We start from the raw sequence: 9,833 nt of genomic DNA on the forward strand, positions 1-9,833 counted from the left end.
GCCTGATGACACACATGTCACCGCCCCTTTATAAAGGGGACGCTTATAGCATCCATCCATCCATCCATCCAAGAGCACTGTGAGAGGATAGTGTGAAAGATAAAAGGCGCATTCAGGCAGCCCCCACTATGTGTTTCGCGGTAGCTCAGTGGGCTTAACGCCCGCCGGACATCGTCGCTGACTGTAGAGGTCATGGGTTCGACTCCTACCAACGGAACTTTTTCTTATAGTTTCTTTGCCATTTGATGGCGTTCATTTTGCTGACGTATTTCAATACGCCACGAAAGTCTCGGTGGACGCCGGTGTTAAAAAGTGGACGAAGGACAAGCGGTTCAATTGTTCGCGCATGAGACGCGAGAGTGGTGGGTTCGGATCTCATCAAGGGAAAGTAAATGCTTCGCTTGAAACAAGGCTGGTGTAGTAAAATATACGAGCACGTTGCCCACAATATTGTGGCTACTTTGTCGAGTTACATGTAATCTATTACGTGCAATTTAGATTCCTGCCAATGGCGACTCATTTTGATTTTCCGACCGAGAAGAAATGTCCAACCGAGACGGAATGTCCAACGAGCCTGTATGACCACCATTGGACATTCAGGCCACAAGCGTTCTTGACCAGACCCGAGATGTGGGAATGAGCCAATAGTTAGAAAAAAGATAGCGAGATCCGCGTTTACACGACATCTCCCCTCTGGATACTAAGAGTGTCCCCTCTCTTGGTAAGCTGCAATTAAACTACAAAGTCATAAACAATCACATAATCAGAAATAACCTACCTAAGTCGATAGAGAGAGAGAAGCAACTTTATTATACCTAAGTCGATAAAACACTCGTGAAAGACCATATTACTCACTCGCGCGCAGTTACAAGAAAATCTTCAAAATTGGCTAGCGCGAAAATCGACACGGACTAAGAAGGAACACTGATGTACAGGACAGGCGCTACTCGCAACTAACCTTTATTCAGAAACGTCTTCCTACATATATACACAGCCGAGTGGCGCGCGCAGGCGCAATGCACATGACAGTCGACATGCTAATGAGGACCGGGATACCAAAACATATTCGCATTATAACCAAGTGTCTAAGAACAGTCTTTCCTTACTGCGCAGAACAACAGAAGTGTCACTGATACATTCACGGTCTTTCTTTTTAATGTGATAAGCCTCCATTAGTTCTCTCGCCAGCGCATTCCCACTTCTGCCCAGAATTCCTGTACATCAGTGTTCCTTCTTAGTCCGTGTCCATTTTCGCGCTAGCCAATTTTGAAGATTATGAACCAACTAGCCCAACAACGTATACTCTTAAGTTACAAGAAAAGCCCACATAATTATAACACGCGAGATAGGCGAGCCGCGAGCGAATCAATCTACAAAAAATAAAAAAAAGTAATAATTTGGCAGTTCTCACGCCTTGTGGGAATCGGTTTCATGCAAAGGAGTCAGATGTCCATGCGGCATTTTTTTTACTTTCAGGCAAATTCTACGATGTGGATCGACGTGTTTTTGTAAGCGTAGTAGTTGTGTGCACATCGTGGCCTTACCAGGCACGTCGACAACACTGGCGTTTGAAGGGTAACCTATGGTCTGATGTTACGTCAGCACTCACTTTAGAGCACCGACGTGAGTATTATCGAAACTAAGTGCACTTTACGGTGCGATGATGTGAATATCATACGTAACTTTCATTAGCGTATTCCTGCGGGGTCGAACAACGCTTGGATATAGCTTGCTGAATCAGAGGAATACAAATGTAATGTCTATTAGACTTCTATGGAAGCGTCCGCCACGGTGGATCTGTGTTTATGGTGCTCGGCTGCTGGTCGCGGGTTCAATCCCGGCCGTGGCGGTCGCATTTCGGTGGAGGCGAAATGGTAGAGGCCGGTGTCGTTAACGAACACCAGATGGTCGACATTTCGGGAACCCTCCACTACGGCGTCCCTCATAATTATGTCGTGGTTTTGGGACGTAAAATGCCATATATTAAAAAATTAAATTATATGAAAGCGGAGCTAACATTGGAACCATAATTGTCGTTAACCCGGCATGGCGCCTGTATCATAGTAGTACATATGTAATATTTATTGCTTTGTTATAAAATTAGATAGCACTGCAGCCACAATTGACACTGCACTGACTTTACGCCTGCATAGGGTCTTTTTCCAAAGCATGCAGTTTCAACACGTGGCGTGGCTTTGTGGTAAAATATGTGACTGCCACGCAAAATGCTTGGGTTTGATTTCTGCTGGGATCCTGATTTTAATTCTTTGCATTCGTCGGGTCAAGTTGCCGATGTCGGTTTTTCTTTACGCTCTCGCATTTAAATTGCCAATGTCTGTTCTCGCCGTTCTTGGGAAGATATAAACTGTCACTTACCTGTGGTGCACACACGCTTACTCTGGCCCGTGGTAAAGGGTTTGACGATGAACGCGACAGGATTGCCACGTTATTCATGTCATGAATAAACAGTCATATTTGTCAAACCCTCTTACCCTCCCATGCAAATTTTCGTCGACACCAAGCTAAGGAGGCTATCACGAGAGCACCCAGACGTTGGCGGCTAGCTAGATAGATACGAAGATAGAAACGCTCAAAGTGCCTTGGGTTCTCTAAGAAATGCTTCGCATTTAAAAAGAAAACACATTTTTGCATTTGCTAAAACAATAATAACTGTTATACAAAATGGCGAAGTGCACATGCTCAGAATTGAAACTTGGTTAATAACAACAAAACAAGGCAAGGATACACTGCTACCTGGAGTTCCGACTCACTAATGTCAGTCGTAAGGCACACACAGAGCCACAGAAAATTACAAAAAGTCACAGTTTCGCCGCAAGGGCGAAGCAATGAATGCGATAGCAAGAAAAGCGGCGCGTGATGGACGCGCTGCAACTACCGCGCGTTCATGACTACCCGGCAGCTACTAGACAGGTTTAATTGTACGTACGTAGGGACTTCACGTACGCAAACGTGAAAGTACACGTACGTTGCGTGCACGACATCTGAAACGCTTTTAGCTACACGTACGCGACGCGCGGTGAGAGCCAGAATCACTGTATATACTACCTTTAGGTAGCAGAGTCGCGCATCCGTCTTCCAAACGCCGCTAGCGACCATGCGTTGCGGAGAAGCTGACGCTCGGGTCACTTCGTGTATATCTCGATCGCGCCGCTGCAGCGAACTGGCTTTGACACTAGTCATTCACAGACACGCCAGACTTGCCGATCGGTGACCCGGTAGGCATGTCGCCTGCAAAAACGGAGCGCGTCTTCGCCGAATAGCTGTGGTTGCTAGCCAGACCAACTCTGCTACCTAAAGGTAGCATATACAGTAACTCTAGTGAGAGCTAAAGTCCCTCTGCTGTTTCTCTGCTACGGTCCAGGATAGTTTCACCTCCCAAGTGGCCAGACTGCAAGAAGCGGGCTTTCCGGATGTTCTGCTTAAGGCCGTAGCAGAGAAACTGTTGGAAACCTTTGGTAGATTTACTGCGTCTCCACGGGCGGACACTACATTAGGAACAGAAAGGCGACGTTATGTGGTTTTGCCCTATGTCCATAAACTTTCGCATGGTATCAAAAGGTGGCCAGGAAATTTGGCGTAGATGTTTTTTGTTCAGTACCATGTAATTTGTCACGGGTGTGCGCCCTTACGAGTGTGCAGAGGAGTGGAAGCTGCGGCACGAATCACAAACGCAAGTTTGTAGGATGCAGATCGGAAGTTGTATATGAGGTCCCGTTAAGCTGCGGCAAGCTCTATGTCGGCCAAACTGGAAGAGTTTTAAATAAACGCCTTTCGGAGCACTCGTATGCTGTAGCTTCAGCCAGTGGGCAACATTTGGCGGTTCATTGCAGATCCTGCGCTAACTGCATTCCACTTTTTGAAGAAACGAAAGTGCTGGGGCGTGCCAGAGAAAAAAGAGCACGTGAAATTTTGGAAGCGTCAGTGATCTCGAGGCTTGGTCCTGATAAATGCATTAGTGAACCCTCCGCTTATCTACATAAGAAAGAGTTGGCATTTTTAGCGTAGATAAAGGGCTTTTACTACGGTGTGTGATATTGTCGAGAGAGCTTGTGCGCATGTGCGTTTACTGAAGAGAAAGTTTTATGCTTCAATAAATTTCAGTTGTTAGTCTGCGCTTGTCCTGTGTACTACTTCTTCTTCTTGTGTTCCATCAATCGCGCAGTTCCTTACCGTTCTAGTACGTATCTTGTTTCACAGCGGTGCGAAGACCCAGTAGTCAGGCGCCCATGGAATCGTTGAGTCTTGCGCATTTAGTGATGCTTTGAGTTGGCGGTGGAAGCGTTCTACCAAGCCATTTGAACTTGGGTGATATGCTGTGGTTCGTATGTGCGTTAAGCCTAGAATGCGGGAGAGAGCTCGAAAGAGGGACGATTCAAATTGTCTCCCTCAGTCTGTCGTTATGGTGTGTGGCACGCCGTAACGGTCAGTCCAGGTATGTACGAGAGCCTCTGCCACAGATTCTGCAGTAATGTCACTTAGCGGCATTGTTTCCTGCCAGGGGGTACATCGGTCTATGCAAGTGAGTATGTATCGCTGGCTCGCGGACTGTGGTAGCGGACCCACAGTGTCGACGTGAACGTGGCCAAAAGGGACGTCTGGTGGTGTAAAACGACCCTGGCGCGCTGGCACTGGATACACGCCCGCGGCCAGGAACGGACGTCAGCATTCATACGCGGCCACAGGTAGCGGAAGGTCACGAGACGTTGCGTCGCTCCCAATCCTGGGCGTGATAAGGAGTGTGATTGTCGGAAGCTTGCCGTCGAAATCGTTGTGAGACATACGGTCGAGGCCGACCTGTAGAGACGTCGCAAACGACAGTGAAGCCACAGCCATGTATTAGGACATCTTCGAAGCGCAGGGAGTTGTTTGCAGTTCGAAGCGTTGGAAGTTCAGGGTCTGTACGCTGAGCAGCGCTAGGCGAATGAAGTCAATGTCGGAACGAGTTACTTGGCTTGCGTTGATGTGAATCCGTGATAGAGCGTCAACAACGCGATTGCGTGCATATGTGGAATGTCAGTGGTGAACTCGGAAATATAGGCAATTTCGCGTGGCGTGTGCGAGAAACCGTTGGACGTAAGAACGTAAATTAATGACTTGTGATCGGTGAGAATGAAAAAATTCGGCAGATCCCACGCACTGTGGGAATCGATGTAATGCGAAGCAGCCAGCAAAGAGCTGCATACATCGCCTTGTTTGTCTTTGAGCCAAATGAAATCATTCATGTCATGGCATCTAGTCCACCATATATCGCATGTTTGCCATGCACGCGTGCAGGCACAATATGGTATATACCATGCCAATGAAACGCATATTCTGGTATATAAATGCATGACCTGTCGTTTATGTTCATCACGCACTCGTGTCATGCCATACCAATTTTGGTATATATTACGTTAACAAAACGGCCGGAAGCGCACCATGACAGTGGCATGTAAATCATACCGTACATGACATGCATAACACGATTCGCATATTAAGACCTCTCATTTATGTTCGTCATACAGTCACATCGCGGAATACCAATTTTGGTGTATATCAAAGGAGCGAAATAGCCGCGAGTGCAGCATGAGTAGAGCATGTAAATCATGCCATACATGACATGAATATTATGGTTTTTCATGTTACCACCTGTCACTAATGTTCATCATACAGTCTCATCGCGCAATACCAGTTTTGGTGTATATCAAGCTATCGAAACGGCCGCGAATGCACCATGAGCGTGGCATGTAAGTCATGACATACATGGCATGCATGTCATAGTTTTCATGTTACCGCCTGTTATTCATGTTCTTCATACAGTCACATCGCGCAATACTAATTTTGGTGTATATCAATCTAGCGAAACGGCCACGAGTGCGCCATGAGCATGGCATGTAAATCATCTCGTACATTTCATGCATGTCATGATTATCATGTTACCACCTTTCATTTACGTTCGTCATACAGCGGCGTCACGCAATATCAATTTTGGTGTATACCAAGCTAGCGAAGCGGCCGGGAATGCACAATGAGCGCGGCATGTAAATCGTGACATACATAACCTGTATGTAATGATTTCCATGTTACCACCTCTCATTTACGTTCGTCATGCAGTCGCGTCGCGCAACAACAATCTTGGTGTATGTCAAGCAAGCGAAACGGCACGAGTGCGTTATGATCACGACATGTAAATCATGTCGTGCATGTCATGATTTTCATCTTACCAACTGTCATTCATGTACTTCATACAGTCACATCGCGCAATACCAATTTTGGTGTATATCAATCTACTGAAACTGCCGCTAGCGCATCATGAGCGCGGCATGTAAATCAGGTCGTACGTGACTTGCATGTCATGATTTTCATGCTACCACGTCTCACTTACGTTCGTCATACTGTCGTGTCGCGTAACGCCAATTTTGGTGTATATCACGCAAGCGAAACGGACGCGAATGCACCATGAGCGTGGCATGTAAATCATGACATACATGTCATGGATGTCATGATTTTCATGCAACCACCTGTTATTCATGTTCTTCATAAAGTCACATGGCACAGTACCAATTTTGGTGTATATCAATCTAGCGAAACGGCCGCGAGTGAGCCATGAGCGTGGCATGTAAATCATGTCATACATGACATGCATATCATGATTTTCATGTTACCACGTGTCATTTATGTTCGTCATACACAAATGTCTCGTCATACCAGTTTTCGTATGTATCCCTTCATTTAAACGGCCGCGAGCGCCCCGAGACCATGTCACGTAAATCATGCTGCACATGACATGTGCGTCATGATTTGCATGTTAGGACCTGTCATTTTGTTCGTCATGAACTCTTGTCACGCCGTAACAATTTTGTTATATATGAAATTAACGGAACGGCCGCAAGAGCCCAAAGGCCGTGGCATGTAAATCATGCTGTTCAAGACATGCGTGTCATGATTTTCATTATATGACCTGTCAATAATGTTTGTGATAAGGCCATGTTATGACACACCAATTTTTGTAAACATCCAATTAACGGAACGGCCAGGGAGCCCAAAGGCTGTGGAATGTAAATCATGCTGTTCATGACATGCGTGTCATGATTTTCATGATATGACCTGTCATTTATGTTCGTGATAAGGCCATGTTATGACACACCAATTTTGGCATACATCCGATTAACGGAATGGCCAGGGAGCCCAAAGGCCGTGGAATGTAAATCATGCTGTTCATGACATGCGTGTCATGTTTTTCATGAGATGACCTGTCATTTATGTTCGTAATAAGGCCATGTTATGACACACCAATTTTGGTATACATCCGATTAACGAAACGACCAGGAGAGCACAAAGTCGTAGGCGGCTAGATAGATAGATAGATAGATACGCTCAAAGTCGCAGAAGTTCGCTAAGAAATGCTTCGCATTTAATAACTGACGACCTTCGAGGTTGTGACGGAAGTGGCGGACTGCGAAGTAGATTGCTAGCAGTTCGCGGCCGAAAGTGCTGTAGCGGGTTTCTTGAAATGTCAGCTTTCTTGAGAAGAAAGGTATAGACTGCCATGTATTGTCAACAAGCTGTTGAAGAACAGCGCCAACAGCTATATCGGAGGCGTCTACCATAACAGATATTGGCACGTCTGGTTTCAAGTGCGCCAGTAGAGTGGCGGCAGTGTGAAAAGCACATCCTGCGTGGTTTCCCAGAGAGCAGTCTGCAAGATGGAAGCACAACGAGGAATGAAACGGTGGTAGTAATTGATGAGGCCCAGGAATTCCCGCAATTTGCGTTTGACGGTCGCGGGAAATAGTTAATGACTTGGACGCAGAGTGAGATGGGCTGGATGCCGCTCCTGTCTACTCGATGCCCGAGGAAATCGATGGTACCGACGCCAAACTCACTCTTCGAGACGTTGATAAAGAGGCCATATTGACGGAGACGGTCGAGGACCTTGCGTAGATCAGATTCGTGTTCCGCAGCAGACCGACTGAAAACAAAGGACGTCGTCTAAATAGACGAAATAACAGGTCAGGCCACGTAGCGCTTCATCAACGAACCACTGAAATGTTAGAGCAGCATTTCGGAGACCGAAGGGCATGCGCACATATTCAAACATGCCGAAAGATGTGACGATCACGGTTTTAGGAATGTCGGGAGGCTCCATCTGGTGGTAAGCTTTTACTAGATCCACTCTGCTGAATATGCAGCAAAGCGATCCGGGGAAGTCGTGAATGTGAGGAACAGGATATATTTTGGGAATCGTCACTTTCTTTAACGCGCGGCCGCACGGCCTTCAATCACCTGTTTGCTTTGGAACCATGTGTAAAGCCCAAGGGCAACCAGAGGAACGAACGAAGCCCAACTCGAGCATGTGATGGAATTCTTGCTTTGCAATCTTCAGGCGGTCTGGTGCTAAGCGGCGAGGTCGGGCATATACCGGTGGTCGATAAAATGTGGTGCATGACGTTGTGCGGGTGATCTGGCCATGAGGGATGGAATAGGATGGTGGCCCAAGGTGTCGACACCCGGGTGTGTGCTTGTACGAGACGTAAGGGCGGCCCCTTGCACCGACAAGTTGGTCGTGGAGGCGCCATTGGCGTAGGTCGACAACAAGGTTCAACTTCCGCAAAAGGTCGGCACCGATGATCGGCTCGCGGACGTCGGCGACGGTCAATAGCCACCGAAAGGGGCGCCGCAGTCCGATATGAAAAGTCATTGAATTCTGGCCATACGTTCTGATATTGGCACTCTTGACGGCGGTGAGAAAGGACGTGTCATGAAGATGTCTGCAGTATTCAGAGGTGGCACACATTTCTGCGCCAGTGTCTTTCGTTACGCGGTCGGTGACATAGAAAAGGCGACTTGACTCTAGTGGCACTTGCCGTCTTTTCAGGCACTGATGTGCTGAGTGCCATATCTGCCGTGATACCGACAGACAGGTATATAGCAGGATTTGCTTTGGTTGGGCGAGCGTTGAGTTTCTACCCGCATCGAAGGTAGCTAACTCAGTAATAGTTGGTCCTCTTGCGCAGCAAGTTGTGCGTTTGAGGTGCTGAGGCCGTCAAAGCGCTGCTGTAATTGTGATTGATTCGAAACTGGCGCATTACAACGGTCCATGCAGATGCGACAGGATGAAAACTTTCCATTTCTGGTCTGCTATTGTTGCTAGGGTTTCGATGGACGTCGTCGCAGGTGGGGCACGTAAAATCATCCGTACCTGATTCGGGAGAGGCTGCAAGAAGAGCTCGCGGATGATTTTCGAGTCCGTTGATAATGGTTTGGTTTCTAGTGCTTCGTCATGCTTCGAAGCAGTCTTTGGCTTTCTCTCGCCAAGTTCCTCCGATGATGATGATAATTGTCGGGGTCCCAAAACCACGATGTGCTTACGAGGGAGGCCGCAGTGGAAAGTTCGACCGCCTGGAGTTCGCACCTAATCTAAGCACGCGGGCCTCAAGCTTTTTCGCCTCCATCGAGAATGCGGCCGCCGCGGCTGGGATTTGATCCCGCGACCTGCGGGTCAGCCGTCGAGCACCATAACCACTAGACCACCGTGGCGGCTCTCCTTCGATGATAGGTGTTGAATGCGTCGAGACCCAGAGTCGGTAGTGCGCCGTAGTAACTCCCATTTTAGGGTTTCGTGCGCGTCATCGAGTGGTTGAGCTAGCAAAACGTCGCGTGTCAAAGCTCTGGTGGTCGGGCTGACCACACTGGGGACATGGTTGTACTTGGCCGTCTGCGATGTGATATTTTCTTGGGAGTTCAGTTTCATGGCGTCGAAGAGAAGCTTTGGGACGTGTACAGTTGCGATATTGGAAGCGTCCGAGGTCACCAACTTGTGCGAACAGAAG

This window comes from Rhipicephalus sanguineus, chromosome 6 (genome assembly GCF_013339695.2).
Source record: "Rhipicephalus sanguineus isolate Rsan-2018 chromosome 6, BIME_Rsan_1.4, whole genome shotgun sequence".
In the NCBI taxonomy this organism is placed as follows: Eukaryota; Metazoa; Arthropoda; class Arachnida; order Ixodida; family Ixodidae; genus Rhipicephalus; species Rhipicephalus sanguineus.